Here is a 23,963-nt window from a genome sequence, read left to right as displayed (position 1 = left end):
TACTGGCCTAGAGCTTGTTTCTTTATTTTAAGATATGGCCTATATTTCAAGATACTATAAAGGTAAAGGACAGGCAAGTATAGTCTGAAAATTGACTAAATAATTTATACAAGGCTCTGTATATGTGGAAACAATTTAGTCTCATATTCAAAGAGCAACACATAGACATGAATAATGTCATCACCTCCTATTTATTGGACACGTGTAGTGTTCTCAGCTAAACAGAAATGTTGCTGGTTCTCCATTTACTGCCTTACCATGTGTTTTCCTTTGGGGACTAATCAGTGGAATATGTATTTTGAACTTTTCCAATGAAGTGAGAGTTTGGACATACTCATCCTAATACTTTCGTCTTGTTTTTGGCAAATGACTGGCCAGTGTTTAAACAGGCAGCATCTAACAATGAAGAAGAGTTGTTTTGTTCTTCTGTGAAGATAAGTGTTTACTAATGAATCAAGTCCTCTTTTTCGATCTCATTTTCACCATACTACCAGGACTGTATATTATTTACCTATATTATGAAAACATGTACAACTATCCATCCATCTGTCTATCTGGTTAGCAGACATTCTGTCCTGCTCAAAACGTCCATAAGACTTTTGGTCCATAAGACATTTTGTCCACGCCAAAGGATCCTTGAAATTTGGTCTTGCCCAAAGTGTCCAGAAGACATTTGGTCCACAACAGAATGTCCTTGAAATATGGTCCTGTCCAGAACGTCCATGAGCGTATGTGGTCCATGCCAAATGGTATTGGACAGGACCAAATATCAAGGACATTTTGGCATGGACCAAATGTCTTATGGACGTTTTGAACAGGACCCTATGTCCTACAGGGGTCTTATCATCTAGTTGTCTATAGCCCTTATCCAGTAGTATAAGCAACATTTTATGTTACTGGAATCTAAATACTATTGGACAGTAAAGATACACATTAAAAAGGAAAAAAAGCAGATATACCCAAGATCATTTAGAGAAACAGGAGACATTTAACAGGAACTTATGATTAATTGGTTACCATAGCTGAGACTGAGTTTGGCTCTGTGCTTCACAAAGGACAAAGCACAGTATAGGCTTGGCACAAAAACAATCGAGAAAACCCAGTGGGTTAGATGGTATTTATTGAATGGTAACTAGGGAGGCTACAGGTTATTCTGGAAAGACAATTACAATTTTGGAAGAAATCTATCATTTGGATCTCTGTGTAAAGGATATTGGGTAACATGATAAACAATGCATTCAGTTATTTTGTAACAGATGCAGAGTCCTTCCAAAAGTGGAAGCTAGTACAGGCATACCTCAGAGATATTGCAGGTTCAGTTCCAAATCACCACAATAAAGTGCGTATTGCAATAAAGCTAGTCGCACAATTTTTTTTTTCCGGTGCATATAAAACTTATGTTTACACTATACTGTAGTCTGTTAAGAGTGCAATAGCATTATGTCTAAAAAAATATTGTACACACCTTAATTAAAAAACAATATTATTGGAAAAGTGGCACCAGTAGACTTGCTCAATGCAGGGTTGCTGCAAACCTTCAATCTGTAAAAAACAATATCTGCGAAGCACAATAAAGTGAAGTGCGATAAAATGAGGTATGCCTGTATATATAGACTATAAACGCTGAAGTTATAACATGAAATTGTAACTCCGAAAAGGCATTTTAAAAAAATCTAGGTTAATAGACTGATGTACTTTCTTTCTGATGACCAAACTTAATTGAGAGACGAAGTTTCCTTTTGCTCCTTTATTTCAAATATTAGAATTATAATCAACTTCAGTATCAAAGTTTAAGTCGTGATTAAAGCAGACCAGACTAAGGGGAGAGGCTTTGCATTGTTTACTAAAAAGAAGTCTGTATGCTTTAGCTACCAGACACACAGATGTGAAATGGGCATGACCCTAATTCTTACCTATGGGGGTAGACTGTGAGAAAGGTTATAAATAAGGTCATTATTATTTTTAAAAAATAGAATTCAATTTCTTCTTGTGCTGGAACAAGTACTCAGAGAAGATCCTAGCATTCTGGATGTATAGGATAAAAGTTTTTAACCTGAAAAATAAGTGCAGGCACTGTTGTCACTTACTGGACATCTAAATCATCAAAGAGCCCCATAGAGCATCTATCTTTAGAAAGACTCTGCATGCCCTTTTGGGCTCATGTGAATCAGCTCATAAGAAACAATGTTGTTTAGCTATTAGCCCCATACATGGTTAAGTCAGACAGACCAAAATTCAAATCCCAGATTCATCACTAGTCAGCTGTGGGATTGTGGGCAAGCTACTCTCTCAATCCTAATTTCCCTTATCTATAAAGGAAAAACAACAGTACTGCTTAGTTCAGGATGCTGTGTGAGAATTATATACAGTAATGCACTTAGCATAATGCCAAGTATGAATTAGGAGTTCAGTACCTGTTATTTATAATTATTAAGTGAAAAAATATTCTCCCCAATAATTGGATAAGGTGACCTATTTTAAAAAATCCTGTTCAAGTGGAAAATGTTTGTGAAGTACACTAATTTTATCTTAACATAGCTAATACCGAAGTATTATTTCGGACAACCATTACCCACCAGGTGCAGCTATTTTGTGACTATTACCCTACGCTGGTGTTAATAAGTCCACTGCATCGGCAGATGAAGGGCTCCGCTAATTTTATAATTCTAGGGGTCCGTCTACTTTCATCCAATTCATATGAGGGTTTTATCAAGGTACTTAAAATATGAAAGAAGAGCGATAAGGCTACCGACTTGACTTTACTTAATTTCAGAATTCTTTAGGTGCTAGCTGAGGTTTAAACACTTATAGATGCTGGGCAGAGTGGGTTTAGGTGGGCACTTTCCCTCATGAAGGGCAAGTTCATGTCCTCAGTAAGGAGAATTTAGAGGTTCAGGAATAGTCTTCTGCTGTAATTAGGACTGATTTATTGTTCTTTTGGGGGCTGGCAGTGAGGAAGGTGGAGGGAAAGTAGGAAATTGCTGAACAATTCAGAATCTGTGCTTTTATGGGTGGAGTAGTCATCATTTAAAAGGTATCTTAATCTGTTTGGGCTGCTATAATAAACTACCACAGTCTGGGCAGCTTATAAACAACAGAAATTTATTTCTCCCAGTTCCAGAGGCTGGGAAGTCCAAGATCAAGGTGCTGGCAGGTTTGATGTCTGGTTAGTGCCTGCTTCCTGTTTCACAAGATGGCCATCTTCTTGCTGTGTCCTCACATGGTGGAATAAGGGTGGAGAGAGTTCTCTTTTACAAAGGCACTAATCTCACTCACGAGGACTCCAAGTTCATGACCTAATCACCTTCCAAAGCCCCAACCTTCAAATACCATCACATTGGAGATTAGGTTTCAACGTAGGAATTTTGGGGAGACACAAACATTCAGTGTATGGCAAAAGGGTTGTTCTTAGGCCAAAGGTATACTACCCCAAACCAGAACATGAGATATTTTTAGGGTTGTGACACCCCAAGGAATGGAGAGAAGCAGGACCTCTATTTATGTTTCTCTTCTTCGAGGCATAAGCTATTGGCAAGACTAATTCTCATTTGTATGACTTTTCTGTTTCTTTTAAAAATAATTTAAAAAGAAGATGAATGAGTATATAATACAGCCAAAATTAAACAAGGGTAGTAAATGTTAAAGTAATAATAATAGTAATAATGAAATTCTAACTTAAAAATATTGACCCACCAGTCAGCCAAACAAAAATCTTTACTATAGTGACACTAAGAAATACCTTTATATGGATTAAAAAGGAAGAACAATCTTTCAAATGTCCTGTGTATCCTGAGCAGCAAAGCTGATTTGTTTACAGCAGTCAGTATAGAGGAATTCTACTGGCTGGCAGCATACTAAGTATTTTAGGAGCATCCTTGCACCAACACCAAGAGGGAGGAAGTTTTAATCCCGTTTTACAGATGAACAATGCCACCAAGAGCAGGGTCCATTTCTGGTGAAAAATACTTTTGGGTCCTCCATCAACTGTGCAGCTTTCTATTGATAGATAACACAGTCAACCCCAGAGCTTGCCTCTGAACCTGATAATTTACATGGGCTTCTTTTCTTCTTGTCAGTCCTGATGGGAAAAGGGGGATCTTCTGATGCCTGGGTCTCTCCCTGTAGACCAGGGAGGGGTTGACAAACTAGAGCCCACAGGCCAAATCTGGCCCACCTCCTGTTTTTGTATGACCTGTGAGCTAAGAAAGGTTCCTACGTTTTTAAGTGGCTGAGAAAAGTCAAAAGAAGAATGATATTGTATGATATGTGAAAATTATACAAAATTCAAATTTCAGTGTCCATAAAAAAAGTTTTATGGGAGCATAGTCACACTTACTCATTTACATATTTATTTATGGCTGCTTTGGCACTACAACGGCAGTTGAGAAGTTCCAACAGAAACAGGATGGCCTGCAAAACTTAAAATATTTGCTCTCTGGTCTTTTACAGAAAAAGTGTACTGAGCCCTATTATAGACTCTAAGCTCCTTGGAGGATGGAAAAGATGTCTTCTACGGACATTAGGCCCCTAGAGTCTAGCACAATATCTATATAGTGGACTCTAAATATAGTTTATGTTAATGAATGAGTGAATGAATAAGCAAAGAAAATAAATAAATAATCTAAAAAGTCTTCAAGGACTGTCGTTTTCAAATTGCCTTTGTAACTTATTTTTCTGAATTGGTTGCAAGAAATCTTTCCCAGAAGTGTGCAGGATCTGCAAACCTCAAGCTGGTAGCGTTAATGTGGTATTATCTGAAGCAGAACTGAAATGTCCCCTGCACAGAAATCAATCTTTCACCCTCCACTTGCCCTTTCCCTCATCTTCACATCTTTTGAATGTATTTTCTGTTCTTTTACCTGAAGATACTTTTATACAGGTGGCCGTTGCTGCAGTACATTTATCTTTTCTGAGACAGGGTTATTTCCTTTCCTAATCTTGTTAGTTAGGCTTGGCAGGAGGACAAAGATAGGGCAAAGAGAAAGGAGATTAAAGGTTAGTCAAGGCCCAAATCTAGGCCCTGGGGCAGATGTCAAAGGGCTGGGAGTTCAGAGAGGATCCTGGTGCACATTTGTTGTGGCTTGTAGGGAGGTGAGAGGGCCCTAGATACATGTGTAAAGGAAAAACTATTTATAAAACGATTATAAAGGATACAACTCAGGAACAACCCAATGGAAGAGATACACAAGGCAAAGTATAGAGAAGGGGCACGGAACTTCCATGCCCCATCCAGGCGTGCCACCCTCCCAGCACCTTGGTATGTTCACCAACCCAGAAGCTCTCACAACCCTGTTATTGAGGGGTTTTTACGGAGGTTCTGTTATGTAGGCATAATTGACTAAATCATTGGCCATTGGTCATTAAACCCCAGACGTTGGCAGGTGGGGCTGAGAGCTCTAACCCTCTAATCACATGGTTGGTTCCCCTGGTAACCAGCCCCCCATCCTCCAAGAATCACCTCATTAGCTTAAACTCAGGTATGGTTAAAAGGGGCTTATTATGAATAACAGAAGATTCTTCTCTCACCCCATCACTCAAGAAATTCCAAGGGTTTTAGGATCTCTGTGCCAAGAACCAGGGACAAAGATCAAAAGTATATTTCTTATTATGCCACGATATCACAGTGTGGTGTAGGAAAGAGGTAAAAAGGGGGGCAGGGGAACATCAGGGGAGAGCCTCGTTCTGTCAGAATTTGTCAGGCACAGCATGTCCTGTGGTCCCGATGTTAAAGGACAGCCAGAGATTGGTCGTAGGCCTGTGTCTTATCCTACCAGACCACAGATAAGCTGTGTTGTCAACTCAGTATGATAGAACACCTTGTCCAGACTCACAAGTTTGCTTCTAGGAGAGTGACCGAGAGAAGGCAAGGAGGGAAGGGGGTGAAGGGCACGTTAACGAGAGCAGTGCACGATGTTTTCCGTATGGACATTGTACCTGGGTTCCCTCTAATGACTTATATTTTAAGTCCTGCTTTGTCTCCCGGAGCTTCAAAGCAGCTGTCTGCACCGAAGCACTTTGACACATTATTGTGCTGTACACCGGCTTGCTCATTTCATCAGCGGCGGTGCTGCGCTTCACATGGAGCATGTCGCATTTGACGGATTTACCCCAAGACTGTGGGCTCTATTTTCCGCAGCACTGTGGAGCGCTTTCCCATTAGTGATAGCAGGAGTCATGTTTATGCATGAAGAGAGACTGTTCGACTGGGCACTTGTAGCCTCCACTGCAGGCATGAGCATGGCTCCCACTTGTCAAGTGGGGCTAATAGGGTATACGCATATGCACTGGAGAGTCAGTTCTCTGGACATGGACCCCTACTACAAAAATAATTGCTACTCACTGGTGGTAAAGATCTCAGCAATGTCAGGGCCTTAATGGTGAGATTAATGCTCTACTGTTCCTGGCTGGGCCATTTCTCTGTAATAACAACAACAACAACAAAGTCCCTGGCCTGAGAGCTGGATGAGATGTTTTTCAGGTGAAATCTGGAGCTGTGCTGATTTGCTGTGCTATTTGGGTGACGCTTTTCTCTGTAGACATTTTTCTCTCCATAGACTGTAATTAGTTGAATCAACTAATGAATGGCTTGGAGTCCAGTCCCAAATATACATATGACTGTGGACAAGCTGTTTCTTCTTCCTGAGCCTTGGTGTCTTCAGCTTTAAAATAAGGAAGCTGCATGAGATGGTTTCTAAGCATTTTGCTCATCTATCTGTTAAACAGGAATCATGTTATATTGAAAATACATTTGATTTTTGTTTTATTTTTTTTCCCTACTAGATTATGATCACATTTCTCATTTTATCTCAAGAGCGTAGCCCAGTTCTTTGTACATATCATATGGGTTCAGTAGATGTTTTGTTTATTGAAAATAAAATTTTGTGATTCTATAACTATAAATCATCTGTGTTCTCACTGGGCAGGAATGCAATTTCTTGGATGACATATTTATTGTTCCTCTTTTTATATCAGTAAACATAGAAAAAATTAATGAAATTGAATTTATTGCAATAGTATCGTTAATATTATGTTATGTTATTATATTATAAAATATTTAGTAAAGAGAGACTTACTGAGCACTTACTATTGGCAAGAATAGTCAGAGAATTCATAGATGAACTTGAATGACAGACTAGGTAGAACTTATTTTGATCTGTGAAGGATTGGTACACTTGCTGAATAGGCAGGAAAAAAAAAGGGGAAGTCTGTAGATGAGAAGAAAATAAATATGACTGCAAAGTGTGAATAGTAGAGAGAGTCTGTACAACAACGAAGTGACTTGTTGATTTGCAACCAAAGTTGCAGTTGGAGAATGGAAGAAAATAAGGTTAAGTGTGGTGACCAAGTGATGAGGGTCTTGGTTGAGATCCAGGTATAATTTAAATTTATCACAGTAACAACAATGTAACCGTAGGAATTAATGGTCTTTTCTGAAAAGCAGAATGTCATAGTGAAAGCTGACTCAGAGAAAAGATACTTTAAAATGTTCACCTGATCAGAAAACAGATGGAATCTGATTCCTTTCTTTTTAACAGGAAGCTCAGCTTCCACCCACTATGGAATAGCTACATTCAAACTGATGTTCCAACTTAGAACTTAGTATGCTTAGACAAAATTATATTCATTATAGACCACTTCATTATCTAATTGAGTCATCTTTTATTTTCTCTTGGGCTCTCTCTGCATTTGTTTGAGTGTTTAGTTTTTGTGATGGTTAATTTTATGTGTCAGCTTGACTAGGCTGTGATAGCCAAACATCTGTCTGGATGTTGCTGTGAAGGTAGTTTTTAGATGTGATTAACATTTAAATTAGGAGATATGGAGTAAAGCAGATGACCCTCCATAATGTGGGTGGGCCTCGTGCAATCAGCTGAAGGCCTTAAAAGAAAAGACTGAGGTCTCCTGAGGAAGAAGGAATTCAGCCTTGAGACTGACTTTGGACTCTCACTGCAACATCACTTCTTCCGTGGGTCTCCAACCTGCCAACCTGCTCTGCAGACTTTGAACTTGTCAGCTCATCTAATCATGTGAACCAATTCCTTAAAATAAATCTCTCCCTCTCTCTCTCTCTCTCTCGAGACATCCTATCGATTTTGTTTCTCTGAAGAAACCTGACTAATTCAGTGGTTTTTTCCATGGTTAAGCTGCTCTGATACAATACTTTAAAAATCCAGTTGATAAACTCAGAAGTCACTCAGTCATATTTTTCTGCCTTGGTCCCAATCCCTTTGCCATCGGTGCCCTCAACCTTCAACTGCTTGATGAAAGAGAGTACATATTTCCTCTACACTGTTTCATCTTTTTTGCTGATGGAGTCTTAAGAGAAAGAAATTTACGTTTTTTTGGTCCATAATATGGGTTGGAAATACCACTGTCATAAAAGATGCTCACCCCGCTTCAACAGCACCTAAAAAGATTCCAGCCAATTTAGTGCATATAAAGCACCAAACTATAGTTGTTACTCAGTGAGTTATTTTCCTCCTCCTTCTCTTTCTTCCTTTTGTTATTTTTTTGAAAACAATATCTTGACCTACTCTCACTCCCTTCTGCTGCCTTCTCCCTTTCACCTCACTGTAGAACTCACCTCTTCCAGAGATGCAAATGTAAAATGGATACTTTTTCCAAATGTTTTATTTGTTTTCTATTTCATAGGAAGCTTAATTTCACTGAAATACGAGTAAAGACATTTCTAGAGTCTGCTTCAAAGTAATCTTCCATCTTTTGAAAGTAGTGAAAACAGATAGCAAGCATGCTAAAATAAGAGCTGTTACACTGTTTATGCCAGAATTTGTAAACACTGGGCAACTAGTTCTTCTCTGCTTAGGAGAACTATTTTGGCTATGGTCTTCTTGCTCTATTTTTGACCATGTAAACTCAATGAATTTTGCTTGGAGCCATGTGCCTGATTACAGATCAAGAGGTACTGCTGGGGAATAAGATATACTTTGGGATTTTGCTCGTCATCTAATTAGGTTCTATTTTTTCCTTATGTTTTTGCAGTTTTGAAGTTAATGTATATTCACTGCAAAAAAAATAAACTCACAAAAAAACCCTTGAAAAATTAAACAATGTCAGCCATAATTTACTAGCATATAAATAACAATTGTTAATAGTTATAGTATGTTTTCTTCTATCCTTTGTGTATATGTATGTGTGTGCATATCTTTGTGTGTGTGTGTGTCTGTGTGTGTGTGTATGAGAGAGAGAAAGGTCTAAATTACTCTTCAGATAAAAGTATCTCACATTTCTTAATACTGGGTACAATCAAATTTCATCTGACTCTGTTCTTGTCTATTACAGTTGACGTCCAATCTTTGTTATTTTCAGCATCTGCTCCCCCCTTTCTTAGGCTTGAACAGAATGACAGCATTTCTGCGATCCAGGAAATTAGGAAGACCTTCTGTTCTTTAGTTTATTTAGAGACTGCCTCCCAGTGCCCCTGCCCTGTTCCACGTGGGGGCCTCCTATGCTTCCAGAGCCACAGAGCTTAATATTCTGCTTTTAGGGCCATTGCCACACACCATTTGGAGGTCCCACCATTCCTGCTTGCTCTTCAAACACACTTAAATTTGCCATCTAGAGTCACTCACTGAAGGTATTTGCCACCTTCTCATCCTTTTCTCATGATCTTGAGGACTCCTCCACTCTTCCATCTGTTGCTTGTCGATCCCCAAATCAGGCCATGCTCTCCTCTAAACCTCAGAAATACCCAGCCTTTCTTTCCCATTCATTTCTATCGCAGTATTTTAAGGTTCATCTGAACAACTCTGTCCTTAAGATGGACAGATCCCAAGCCCTGACACCCAGCTTAGACTATTTAACATTCCAGGAGCTAAGAAGGTTCCAGTCTTGACATCTAATCTCTGGAAACCCATCCCCCAAGGATATACAGGAAGCTTCTTCTAAAAGCAGCAAAAGATAATAAATTTGAGTTTTCATGTGCTATTGTATTAAATGCCAACACCTCAATTTGTTTGAGTATAAACAAAAACATAATTGGGGTGATATTATAAATACAAGGTTTGTAACTCTCTTTTTAAAAAAACTAACATCATAACTATTTTCCTATGCACTTTTTTTTTTTTTCTTCCAGTTTGCGTTGGTTAAAATAAATGAGCATATGTTCAGGGTGTTAGCTGGTATATGTCCAACCAACTTGGGCTCTTCACTTAGGTTATCTCAAGTGCTTCATAAAGAAATAACATAAATGCTTTTTGCAGAGCATCCCAGCCCTACTGGACAGTTGGGAAAAAATTAAGTTTTCTGTTTCTGAACTCTGCACAAAGCATTCAGAACACTTGCCTTGAGCTTTATTTAACCAACTATGTCATGTCTGATTAACCTAGTTATTCACAGACAGAAGAAGTTGTACCAAAGTAGTCTTCATTTGCTTTTTCCTTTTTCACCCTTCCCATTCTGTGGTGGTTAAAGGTGCCTGTAATTCTTGACCGGTCCCTTTTGAGACTGAACTTTATCTCCTCTACCCTTGAATGTGTGCTATGATAGTTTAACCAATAGAATATGGCCCAAGTCATACTTGGGCAATTATGAGTCTAGCTTTTACAAGGACTGGCAGCTTTCATTTCTTCTTTCTTGGAATTCTTGCTCTTGGATACTCCCTCTCAGAACCCAGCCCCCATGCTGTGAGATGCTCAAGCCACTGGGCATTCCTGTCTGTTGCCCATCTGAGCCATGGGGCCGTCTTGGTGGTTCCAGATCAACTGAGCCCTCAGATAACTACAGGCTCAACCAGTATTAGAACTGCCTAGTTAACATACAGAATCTCAGATGATAACAAAATAAAATAAAACAGTCATTGTTTTAAGTCAGTAGCTTTTGAAGTGGTTTGTTTTGAAGCAGTATAAAAGATAAAAGAAATACATTCTTTTGGTCTCTGTTGTTATAGGATCATGAATAAAGTGAAAGTTTAGCATCCCACCAGGTTTGTTATTGGTTTCCACGTGGTGGAGCCATCTTCCAAAAAAGACCAGTTCAGTTTCATAAAAGCTTATTGAGAACCTACTCTGTGCCAGGCAGATGGTTAGGTTTTGGAGATAAGACAAAGTCTGAGCAAGAGGCAGAGAATTTAGCAGAGAAAACATGTATAAATGAATAATTACTACATAATTAGTAATGAATACATGAGATACAATGAATGAATTACAGAGATAATTAATTTTCTATTTCACAAATACTTGAGCATCTGTTACATGCCAGATACTCAAGACAGTTGGAGTAGATTCAAAGGGAGTTCTTGGTCTGGAGAAATTTGCCAACTAGTAAGCAAGATAGATTCAAAACAGATATTTTCAATATAATGTGGCAAGTGCTAGGACTGATACCTGAAGTAGTTGGTAACTCAATGTCATTATGTGTATATTGCCTAGCAGAGAGAATAGCATTTAAAAGATGCTAAAGGCATTTCATATTCTGTCCTCCTTCCTTGTGGTGACAAATTTTATTTTCCAAAAAGAGCTGCAACAATATCTTCTATCCCACATGTCCTTCAATAATGTGACCTCGAGTCTCTCCCATCAAGGGGAAGAGTCTCATGGCACTCCTTTTGAAGCTGGGCTGGCCTCCAGGACTCACCTGTAACCAGTAGAAGTTGGTAGAAGTGATGCTGCATGACTTCTGAGGATGGGCCAGAAAGGGCCAAGCAGTGTTAGCGTTCATCTCCTAGAATACTCAGTTATCAGCTGTTCCATCTCATGGGGCTTCCTCTGGAGCCCAGCTGCCATGCTGTGATAAGCCCAAGCTACTTGGAAACACTGCATGCAGGCATGCTGATCGACAGACCTTGTGAGCCCAGCCTTTGGGTCGTCCTAACTCAAGCACCGGACATGTGAGTGAAGGACCTTCCAGATAATTCCATCCCCTGACTAATTGAGTCACCCTCAACCCACTTGAGTCTTCCGAGCTGAGATCCCAGATGCCCTGGAGCAGAGACAAGCCAGCCTCACTGTACTCTGTTCAAAATCCTGACCCACAACATCCATGACCATGTAAAATGGTTGCTATTTTTACGTCACTAAGTGTGGAGAGTGGTTTGTTACATAGCAATAGATAATTAGAAGAGATGGGTTCCAAGAAAGAACCACTTTACAATGAATTATATTATTTTTGAATAGTGTTTATGGTGAGGTACCAGTATTTCTGGATGCAGGTCGTTCAGTTAACTCAGAAACTGAGAAAACATTTTGTCACTAATTCATCTCTGAATGCAGATCACAGGGTTTTGGGACCCCTTCCCTGACTTCTCCGCATTTGTAAAATTATGGGTCTACTTGCTTGAGGAATATTTCATTTCTTTTGATGAGAACTATTTCTCTTCATCTTCAGATTTAGTGCCAGTGGAAATGTTGGAAAAAACTGATGTATTTGATATTCATGTCTTAATTCTGTAAGACAGAGCATTTTAGTAACTGATTAGTGGGAGAGTATGCCTTGCCGTATGCAAAGACACTGGCTACCTCAAATATAATGTGTTTTGTGGCTTTTAATCACTAATTAGCATTTGCAGGAGGAATTTGTTTATATGAAGAGGACTTGAAGAAAAATGCAATATTAAACAGTACAGTTCTCTTCCACTTTAGTCATTAGTCCTACCACTTATTAACAATTAAACCATGTACAGTTCTCAGATTGGCAACTTGCAAATTGTCTAAGGAAGATACTTTAATTATGTGAATTGACAGAGACACTTTTTTTTTGCTACTTTAAAAAATCTTACTGTAATTGAGAAGTCATTAAAAATTGGAATACAGTTCCATTAAATTTAGAGGGGGAAAAAGGAGACTGTGTTAATATCCAAAACATCTCCTTTCTTAGACGGTAGTCTTGACAGATGAAATAATGAAATCTGAGTCTTTGTGGTGGTAAAATAGGTGACAACAGAAGGAAAACAAGGAGGTACAATAAATGGTTAATTAATGGATGCCAATTATATCTCAGTCAGGATCAAATAAATGTCCTACAGAAGTGAGAGGGCTAGTGGTTAAAGAAGGGATAGAATGGAGCCGGAGGGGACAAAATGTGGGTAAGTCTACCGTTGCCCCCTCTTGACAGCCACGTGCTGCTAGGTCAGGATAAAAAAGAGAAAGAAAAGAAAAGAAATCTCCTGGGATGATTGCACATTTGGAATCTGAAAGTTCTGACAGTGAATGCCTGTTATTCGCAGAAAAGACATACTTCTAGATTCCTAGCTTTCCCATTCTTTGCACATTGGCTAGAATTAAAAGACTTGATGGCCAGGAGGAAAGCACGAGATAGATCCCAGATCCAGAAGATCTTTCCAGGTCTCGGACTTCACAGCGTCATCATATCGCTGCCCGTCTCAGTCCTCAGACTTCTCTGTCATTTTCTTTTTGTTTGGCAAGTAATATATTTTTGTAAGGCCCCTCCGAGTTTACCTGAGTTGCTTAATCACAACTTTCCTTAAAAGACCAGGATGTAAGGTGAGCACCATGACTGTTCTGTCCATCTTCTGTTCAGGTAGTTCATGGGTGAACTGTCTTGGGTTTTCCCAAGTAAAGGAATCATGGAAGATGTTGCCTGAGGCAAGAGAAGTCCAACCCATTTAGGGTTTAGTCCATTCCGTGCTGAACGTGAGCTGGAATATATTCAGACTTTTCTATGTATCATTTTGGAATATACCCACATAGTAAAAATAATTTTAAAAATCGAATATTCTCAGGAATTTTTTCCTAACAAAGTAAAAGAGATTTTCATCGAATGTTAATTTGAATATCTTTGAGGAGATAATACATGTCTAACTATTGGGATGTGAAAGTGCACATTTGCGGTACTTTTGTTCCATTAATTTTTTTTTTTTTTTTTGAGCTTGCTTGTCAGTTCAGTCACCAAGCTTCACTAAGCTTCGCTAATTTTGTGAAATTTGGAATAGTGTTTTGCCACTTTAGAGATAATCCCTGAAAGCTTCCTTCTTGCAGATGGCAATAAATCATTCTCTCCACTAAAAGCCTCCATGTCATTTGAAATTTATTACACAGAGTGCGTAGTGGACTTAAAAGCCATTTCACGTGTCTTATTACTTCAATCATCTAATTTATGGGTTTCAGCCGCAATTGTAGTTGGAAAAAGTATTTTCCTTGCTCTGATCAATATGAGTCTGGTTTTGCATTCATCCCCACTAACCCTCCCTGCCTGATTTCATCTACTACTCTTCTTGGATTTTATAGCTTCTGTAGTCATTCTCCAGTATCTATCATTCAAGGCAATACGGGTCTGAAATGGAAAGAAAGTGCCAACAAGGCTGATATAGATTGACTAAGCTTTACCAGCTCTTAGCTGCACTTGTCAAAAGATATCTTAGTTACTACTAGTTGAGCAATCTCGCCCTAGGGAAGGAGAAGCTGTCAAAAACTCCTGTGTTTAATATGTACATCTCTGGCTTCATGGAGAGAGTATGAAGGAAGCCTATTAAACACAGATGAGGTAAGACTAAGTAACACACACTTAACACAAAGAATGAAAAGGAATTGGGTACTCTTTATTGACATATTGAAAACATTTGGGTTTTTTTTTCCCTTCCACAATAAATAATCTCTGTTCCCTTTCAGTCATTTTCATCCCCATAATGAAAGATAGTATCAATAGATTAATAAAATGAAGAGGAATGTGGGAATATTATAGTTCCCTATAGCAGTCTGGAGTCTCATATGACAAACATACCCATGCAGGTGTAACAATGATTGAACCACTGCAGGGTCCAGGCTTAGACTCAGTCTTTGTCACCACGATGGTTGTAAAAGCCAACTACTGTATTCTTTGATTTCAATATCAGAAAAATCAGATGTGCCCCCAAATATTCCTATCTTGAGTAGGTGATTCAGTACCACATGAATGAATACATCTAACCCTTGTTGACTTTACATTTTCAATCCATTCAAGCTCATGGGAAAATTAAAAGTTGATTCAAAGACCACTACATGCAAGATACTAAAAGATAACCACACCTCCCTATACAATTTTTAGTCAACATTGGGAAGTGAGCAATGTTTTGTCTTTTGCACCCAAATACTCCCTCCTTCATTGCTCTTTTCCTTCCTCTCCAGAGGATCTTATGCGGGTGCCCGTCCTCCCCTTTTCTTTTTTTTTTTTTTTAATTTTTGGCTGCGTTGGGTCTTTGTTGCTGTGTGCAGGCTTTCTCTAATTGTGGCAAGCAGGGGACTACTCTTTGTTGCAGTGTGCGGGCCTCTTGTTGCAGAGCCCAGGCTCTAGGCACGCGGGCTTCAGTAGTTGTGGCTCGCAGGCTCTAGAGCACAGGCTCAGTAGTTGTGGTGCTTGGGCTTAATTGCTTCACTGCATGTGGGATCTTCCTGGACCAGGGATCGAACCCGTGTCCCCTGCATTGGCAGGCAGATTCTTAACCACTGCGTGCAGGGAAGTCCCTCCCCTTCTCTTTTGTGACCAAATTGTTGCTTGCTTCCAGAACAGCCTTTTCTCTCTCTTTTCTTGCTTGCAGGAGAACACACTTCCACAGTAGATGCAGAATATGCCTTATACTTTTCTTCTCATCTCCTTTGCACCTATGACGTGGGTATGAGATCTAATTCCAGTGAAAAAGACTGGAGGAGATGTCCACTAGGAGTTCCTGGGAAACATTTTACCTAATAAAATAGGCATGGGGGAGGAAATACCTCCCTTCTTCTCATGATACAGTCATGTCAGCCTGTGACACCCGGGATCGCTGTAGCGTCTTGCCAACACGTGGAGAATGACAGAGTGAAAAGATGGCAGGACCAGAGTCCTTGGTAGTGAGCTGCCCTCTATCTGGAACACTTTGTTTTTGAAAAACAATATGTTTTTACAGAGGCAGGTGGTGTTTAGCAGTTTGGCCAAATAGTCTGGAATTTCTAGCTCTGAGATACTTTTATGTGTCTCCACAATTAGAAGGATACTGTCCTTTCTTGGTGGTTCTTGTCACCTTCAACGTAAATTAACTTATCGGTCTAGGCTGAGAGGTTAAGGCAGGAGCTCTGTGATCCAGATCCATCTGGAAGTTTGCTCATTAAAGACAGCCATGGAAGCTGAAGACAAGAGTCATACTCCTCAGATATGGGGACCTCTACTCTTTCCTTTTTTTCCCCCTTAGCTCAATTCTCTCCCCAAATACAAAGGAATCCATGATTCCAGACAAAGACATTTTTTAAAGTGAACGTTGGACACAAAAGACTTCACATACCAACATAATATAATAAAGCTGCGGGCCAGTTTCCCTTATGAATAAATGCAGTCGTCATAAATAAAATGGAACAAATTGAATGCAGCAACACACTAAGAGAGAAAACACCTTGGCCACATGGTGTTCATGCCAGCAATTTAAGAATGGATCAATATTAGGAAATATTTTAACATAATCTCTTATTTTAAACTGGAGGAGAAAAATCCTATAAGCATTCCCACCCATGGAAAAAAAAAAGCATTTAACAACATTTTGTATCCGTTCTTTATAAAGAGCTCTTCATAAACTCAGAACAATGGGCCCATCATTAACATGATGGATAGGTAGATAGATGGAGATCCTGATGATATTCTGGTGTAATAAAAAGCTGTCATGAGTTTAAAAAAAGAGAAAGGTAAAACTTGAGAAGGAAGCATGATATATATGAAAAGTAAGAAATTTACAGCTAGAAAACATAGATTTGCATTTCAGTTTTTCTACCTGCAATCTGTGAGACCTTAGGCATATCACTTCACTCTCTTGGATTTCAGACATTTCACTGAAAAAATGAGGCTGGTAATAGCTACCTTAAGAGGATTAATGTGATCAAAGTACATTAAAGCACTAACTTATACGGGGTTTTCATAAATGGTTGCTTTGGAAAAAAAATACCACCTGTTCTGGAGATTTACCCACCCCAAAACAGAGAGGATAAAAACCAGAAAACATCTGAACATACACTTACTTGAAGTCAATAGATGTTCAAAATTTCCTCCGATTAATCCAGGAGCATGGGTACTTCCTCATTCTGATCCTTCGGATAAGATCTTCAATGATAAAAATAAAAGTTTCAAAAACGTTCTGTGACCCATATCATGACAGAAAGTTGACTCTTCTTTGTCATTCACGTTGACCCAAAACAAGATACGCGTTTTCTGAGAATGTGCCTGCAACCTGTTGATTTGGGATCCATGACATTCTCCAGACAATAGGACTTCATTCAGGTTCCTGGAACTGCCCGTCAGAGTTCCCTTCACCATCCTTTCTGTTTCTCTGACCTTCTGCTTCTCCAGTCAAGACGCATAACTTATGGAAAATTGGAGAAGCCGTTAACTTTCTTCCTTTTACCTGTAGCTCTCTTCTGAAATTGCAAATTAATTTCCACAGTATGGCTCTGCAGTTTTTCTAAGACTGTTTATCCTATTTATCTTAAGTGTAGCACTAAGGGGAGGAAATGGTAGCTCAATCCAGGTGTCCACATTGACTCTGCACACGTTCATATTTTCGTGAAACCCAATCATGTGTTTTTATGTTTTCAGTAGTTTCAGTTTCATTTGGTTCATGCCTTATTGCATTAATAAGTATAATTTCTTTTTTTAATTTAAGTTTTATTTTATATTGGAGTATAGTTGATTAACAGTGTTGTGTTAGTTTCAGGTATACAGCAAAGTGATTCAGTTATACATATACATAAGGCCAATAGGAATCCAAGAAATTTAGGCTCCTGAGGATCCTGAGTCTAAAAAATGTCTTCAATTGAAGAAGACATCTAGTAAATTTCTTCAACAAATTTTCACCATGTTGTCTGCTTATATTAAAATAAAGAACCGCATTCTGCTTCAGTTCCTTCTAAGTATCCCACAAATTCTCTGTGGATAATTTATAGTTTTTACCTCTTTGTTCATTGCATCATGTAATGAATAGGTCTTGCAAAGTTAACAAAACACAATCTTTTGCTATAAACTATGAAATGTAAACTGTGCCCACCAACCATCACTTTTGAACTGGAATACATTTTGTTTTTGTTGTTGTTCTAGGTGCCCCATCTGTAGCATGTGAATTTCTATATTTGGATCAAACTTCTCATATTTCTTGCTCTTAGGCACTTAGGTCATAGATGTTCTTGTATGCTAAAATTATTTAACATTTTTTCTTGCTAAAAATTTTAAACAGACCACATGCAGGGGGTTATCAATAGAAAAAAAAATAGTGGTATCAAAATACTTTTTTTTTCTGATTAAAAATAACAGGAAATTTAAGGAGTGAGTAAAAAAAAATAGAGAAGAAAATAACAATTGTCTATAGTTACACCATTCAGAAATAACTACTCTTGACAGTTTGTTTCATTTGTTTCCCATCTTTTTTGCAATGTGTATATGTGAGATATATGAATATATTTATGCATTTATACCTTTCTATTTATAGAAGGAAGTATGGGAAGAGGGCCTGTCTTGGTTTTTCTCAAACAATAAATCTTAGGTTGCTGTGTGTTTCACCAATTCACAAACAAACACTGGCTTATTTATCATGCCTTTACTATTATTTTGTTTAATTCATTATCTTTTTAGGGACTCAGAAAGCCTTTGGAACCTGCCAAATAATCTTCTAAATCTTCTACTATGTTAGGATCTCATTTATCTAATTCTTTTAGGAAGATGGGAGGAATTAAAATGTCTAGAATTATATACATCTTGCTTAAAGGAATAGACACATATGAGTAGACAAATGTAGACAAATGTTCTACCTAGTTCTTTTTTTTTTAAATTCATTTTTATTGGAGTATAGTTGCTTTACAATGTTGTGTTAGTTTTTGCTGTGCAGCAAATTTAATCAGTTATACGTATACATATATCCCCTCCTTTTTTGGATTTCCTTCCCATTTAAGTCACCACAGAGCATTGAGTAGGGTTCCCTGTGGTATACAGTAGGTTCTCATTAGTTAAATCATCAGATATTTATTTTGTGCATGCTGAAATGTCTGACTGGTAGAAGACCTGTGTCACTCGTGCTCTGGTTTCATAACTAGTGTATATGTTTAAAATGTACAGGGAAACCCCTTGTCCAGCAGCCATATTGCCATGGATTAATACCTGATACTTTGACTTAAGTCATCAAAGATATTCTTGTGATTAAATGGGTGAATTGTCTTAAGAAATTAATTGAAACAAGATTTCCAGGGTGATGCCAATGTGAATTGTGGTACCAAACACAAATTAGAGCAAACCCCCCCCCCAAAACCCTTAATAATGTAAACAGTTCAAAAAGAATCAAATTGAATCCTTTTCCTTATAGATTATTTTTTCTGTTTAAATTCTTAGTCTCTCTTCTGTGTAAATGTGGTCTGTCTGATCATAACAAAGGAAGCAAATCATCCACCTTGTATTGAGGCTTTTGGAGAATTTCTTCTTCAAAATATATTCTTTAAAAACAAGTTCCATTTTCACACTACATACTCACAGTTTTCCTGGGGTGGGAGTGGGGAACAGGGGGAAACTTCATACAGATGACCATTGAAAAATTCACAATTCATTAAAAGGACTTCTGCTTTAACCAATATATTCTATGAGCATTGCTAACAAAGGAAAAATTAGATTCACATTTTCTTTTTTTCCGTGGGAGTATAGCCAAAATTCTATAGAAAAGTGAAGCTGAAGTAAGGCTCCCAGACAGCTCTCAAACTGGACTCAACCTCTGTGTAACTTCACAGTGGCTGAACTAGAGCTTTCAACAAGGAGATTTTAGATGGATAAGCTTGGAAATCTCCTTTATAAAATTCAACCTGCCAAACAGAAATTGGAGGCAGAGCCGATCTCGGACTGAGTTTCAGGTGAGCAAAATAATACATTATTTTTCTAGGGGCAGAGTGCAATAGGAATTTATGCAATGGGCAGGCAAGATTCTAAGAATGAGAAATTGTATTTCTTAAATCTCTCTAGAGACTACTGCAGACACATGTGGCTTGAAGAAGTCCTTCCATGTGTCTTCTGATTCTCAGGAAAACATATTTTTAAGTGACAGCAAGAGAGGTGACATTTTATTTATCTCCATAAGAGACTCTCTTGGAAGTTTATTTTATGGTTTCTTTCTTAGACTCATTCCGAAGAGGTTTTTCTTAGTCCAGGACTCATATCTCTTATAAAAGGTGGAGAGAAGGTGGACTAGGGCTTGGGAAATGTGTGAGAGTGTAATTTAAAGTTCTTCCTTTTATCAGCAGAGTTCTGTCTAATTCCTTCTAAAGTTACAGAGCCCAAACTGAAGAATGATTTTCAGGTAGTCTGGGGGATGTGAGATATACTGTCCCCTACTTCAAAATTGCTTTACTTCTGCTTGTGCACCTTACCACCATGTGTGTGCTTATTAGTTGCTAGCTAATATTTTTAGTAACAGAAAATGCCTGGCAAGTACAAAATCAGCTCTCAGCCTACAAGTCATCATTAATACATCAAACCACTTTTTCTCTCTGAGCTCACAAGCCTGAATCGAGCAGCTATTACGATTCAATCAGCACTGTCATAGTAGATAAAATCTGATCACCTGAGCCCTAGATTTCAATCAGCCACCATACTCCTGGCGGGGAGTGGAAGACTAAAGATTTCAATGCAAGATGGACTTCAGAATGTAGAGAAAAACCTCGAGTTATCTTTCTGTTACCTAAAACTTTCCAAGCGTTAGTTCCCTCAGGTAATAATGTGTTGATATACATGTTCTCAGACATCTTTACAGTCTACAGTTGTACAAAAAGGCTAAGACATTGGGTCAAGACAGTATCATTTTTTGTGGATAAAGATTACGGTGACAACTGTGCAGTCCAACAGAATTCTCTGTGATGAATAAAATATTCTGTGCTGTGATATGGTAGCCACTAGCTACTGTGTCTCTTGAGCCCTTGAAATGTGGCTTGTGTAACTGAGGAGCTGAATTTTTATGGATGGACCTAGAGATTATCATACTAAGTGAAGTAACTCAGAAAGAGAAAGACAAATACCATACGATATCACTTATATGTGGAATCTAAAATATGATACAAATGAACTTATTTACAAAACAGAAATAGACTTACAGACATAGAGAACAAGCTTAGGGTTACCAAAGTGGAAAGGCAGGGGATAAATTAGGAATTTGGGATTAACTGATACACACTGCTATATATAAAATAAACAATAAGGACCTACTGTATAGCACAGAGAACTATATTCAGTATCTTATAATAACCTGTAATGGAAAAGAATCTGAAAAAGAATATACATATATACATAACTGAATCACTTTGCTGGACATCTGAAACATTATAAATCAATTATACTTCAAATAAAAAAAGAATTTAAATTTATTTATTGTATTTTATTTTATTCATTTTATTTTGGGCTGCTTTGGGTCTTCGTTGCTGCATGCGGGCTTTCTCTAGTTGTGGCGAGCGGGGGCTACTCTTCGTTGCAGTGTATGGGCTTCTCATTGCAGTGGCTTCTCTTGTTGTGGAGCACAGGTTCGCGGGCTTTAGAGAGCAGGCTCAGTAGTTGTGGCTCACGGGCCCAGTTGCTCCACGGCATGTGGGATCTTCCTGGACCAGGGCTCGAACCCATGTCCCCTGCATTGGCAGGCGGATTCTTAACCACTGCACCACCAGGGAGGCCCCCCCCAAAAGAGTTTAAATTTAAATAACCACATATCTCTACTGGCTACAGTATTGGACAGGGGAATTCTGTAGAATACTTTCATGGAAGGTATCTATCCTATAGGATGATTGAGAATGTTCTGATTAAAGTGCATATTTGCTTCTCTGTGATAAGCCTTTATTTTTTTAAATGGATGCTATAAAAAATAATTATAAAACCTCGAATTGTTGCATGCTTTGGAAGTGTGTAGAAATGGGTGATGTAATTTTTTTAAATTATGAAATATAAAAAATGTGGGCTGGTCCCTAATAAGTTATTTATGTGAACTCCTAAAAAAAAAATAGAGACATGATATTTCTGTAAGTATTCTTTTCATTATAAAATTATATGCAGCTCTTTTTCTGCCCGCTCCCCCCCTCCCCCAGAGCACTGCTCCGGCTGCACCGCCCTAGCTCTGAGCTCTGGGCTCCTACTAAGCTAGTGCCACCGTTGTCTCCCTGCAGTCGCCATCATGATCATCTACCGGGACCTCATCAGCCATGATGAGTTGTTCTCCGACATCTACAAGATCCGGGAGGTCGCGGATGGGCTGTGTCCGTAGGTGGAGGGGAAGATGGTCAGTAGAACAGAGGGTAACACTGATGACTCGCTCATTGGTGGAAATGCATCCGCTGAAGGCCCCGAGGGCTAAGGTACCGAAAGCACAGTAACCACCGATGTGGATATTGTCATGAACCATCACTTGCAGGAAACCAGCTTCACAAAAGAAACCAACAGGAAGTACAACAAAGATTACATGAAGTCAATCAAAGGGAAGCTTGAAGAACAGAGACCAGAAAGAGTAAAACCTTTTATGACAGGGGCTGCAGAACAAATCAAGCACATCCTTGCTAATTTCAAAAAACGATCAGTTCTTTATTGGTGAAAACATGAATCCAGATGGCATGGCTGCTCTGCTGGACTACCGTGAGGACAGTATGACGCCATATATGACTTTCTTTAAGGGTGGTCGAGAGATGGAAAAATGTTAACAAATTTGGCTGTTTGGATCCCTTGCTCGTCATGACTGGCTGGCTGCTGCTTTTCATCTACGCAACACCAGGACTTAGACAAATGGGACTGATGGCATCTTGAGCTCTTCGTTTTGATGTTGATTTATTTGGAGTGGAGGCATTGTTTTTGAGAAAAAAAAAAAACATGTTATGTAGGTTGTCTAAAAATAAAATGCATTTAAACTCAGAAATTAAAAGTATATGCAGAGTCTCTTTATGGAACTGTGAAATCCTACTATTTGTTATCAGAAACTCTGTCTTCTGTTGCTTTGTTCTTACATCATCTGGTACGTGGTAAGCATTCAACTTTTTTTTTTTTTTTTAATTTTAGAATGAATAAGGTTTATTAGGTTCTATCACCCACAGGAGGTACGTCCCAAATCTGCTAATGAGCAGAGCTGAACAGAAAAGGAAAGAAGAGTTATTTAACAAGTCATCGTTTTCTTGCTGCAAGATTGCCCTTGGCTAATCAGCTCACTGCAGGAATTCAATAAATAATAAATACATAAATAAATAAATACACAAACTTTGACCAGCAGTATTTGTTTCACATATATACAATACTTTCTTCAAAAGTAACATCAAGTTGTAACCAGTTAATTTGTACTTTGTTATTAGGTTGTCTCTGTGCTGTGCTTGTGAGTAGAGATATCCCAAGTGATTCTACATTTTAACTTAAAATGAACTAGGTCTATGTGTTGCCTTCGCATTGGGTTCTTAGTTTTCAATAGGTGTTGCTGAAAAAAAGTTAATGCCAGATGATGAAATAGAATGTAGTTTTTTACATCAAGAAGAATGGTTCTGCAGTTAATTTTCCTGAGAGGTTAACTTTCAATTAAAAAATAGTTAGCATGAGTCTTAGACGGCACATCTTGTGTTCTGGACAGTCTTGGAACCCTCCAGTACCAAGGCAGGAATTCAGTTTTCTATCTAACAGCAAAGGGATTATAAAAAGTTCTCAGAGTAGGTGCTGGATATTCTCATAAGCCTCCAGCTCCCTATTGATTGAGACTGTCAAGGCTTGCAAGTCAGCTCAGAATGATTGACTCTTGTTCTTGATTATTGAGCAATGTATTGATTCTTGGCATCCTCTAATAAGAAACATCAGGAACTCATTTGTTTATATCATCTTTACAGCCGGACCTAAAATCCCAGACATTTGGCATCCAGTTAAAAAATATTCCTATATGGTTTGCATATGATGTCACCAAGACAGTGTGGTGACAGAAGTCTAAAATAATATGTGTCTTTCAAAAAAGTCATATTTAAGGCAAATAATTCATGTTGACTATAGATGAGTAGCTTGAATTTCTTAGGAAGTTCCTCTACCTG

General features: G+C 38.4%; 1 pseudogene; it reads left to right on the top strand.

Moving 5' to 3' along the window:
- The first annotated feature begins 22,005 nt into the window (after positions 1-22,005).
- Positions 22,006-22,728, top strand: LOC132375419 (translationally-controlled tumor protein-like; annotated as a pseudogene).
- The last annotated feature ends 1,235 nt before the right edge of the window (positions 22,729-23,963 follow it).

This window comes from Balaenoptera ricei, chromosome 11 (genome assembly GCF_028023285.1).
Source record: "Balaenoptera ricei isolate mBalRic1 chromosome 11, mBalRic1.hap2, whole genome shotgun sequence".
NCBI lineage: Eukaryota > Metazoa > Chordata > Mammalia > Artiodactyla > Balaenopteridae > Balaenoptera > Balaenoptera ricei.
This window is presented reverse-complemented; position numbering and strand designations above follow the sequence as displayed.